The sequence below is a fragment of the Myotis brandtii genome, unplaced genomic scaffold, assembly GCF_000412655.1.
Source record: "Myotis brandtii unplaced genomic scaffold, ASM41265v1 scaffold525, whole genome shotgun sequence".
NCBI classification, from domain to species: domain Eukaryota; kingdom Metazoa; phylum Chordata; class Mammalia; order Chiroptera; family Vespertilionidae; genus Myotis; species Myotis brandtii.
In genome coordinates this window covers 3,289,849-3,290,165 of record NW_005369915.1, presented here as the reverse complement: position 1 = coordinate 3,290,165, position 317 = coordinate 3,289,849, and the positions used below count along the sequence as shown (strand labels likewise).

General features: G+C 57.7%; 1 protein-coding gene across 1 annotated transcript in view; it reads right to left on the bottom strand.

Annotated features, from left to right (window-relative positions):
• The window catches only part of PPARGC1A (peroxisome proliferator-activated receptor gamma, coactivator 1 alpha), a 666,008-nt gene that overhangs the window by 664,556 nt on the left and 1,135 nt on the right, over positions 1 to 317 (bottom strand). The gene's annotated exons all lie outside the window — the stretch shown is intronic.

Below are 317 nucleotides of genomic sequence, written 5' to 3'. Positions count from 1 at the left end.
CCCCACGCCCCAGACCGCCCACCGAGTTGCTGTGCCTTTCCCCATTGCTCCTTCCCCTCGCCTCCGGCCCCAACTTTCCCAGCCTGGACCAGAGCACGCGAGCGCGCGCGCGCGCGTACACACACACACACACACACACACACACACACACACCTCCTCCCTCGACTCCAGCTCCACTTCCCCGTGCAGTTTGGGAATGACAGATGCCTGTAGACTTTCACCAAGCATGCGGTGGGGGCAGCAGACTACAACAGTTATTTAATTAAAAGGCATTTTTCCTCTCTCTCTTTCTCGCTCTGCCTCCCAGAATAGCTTTT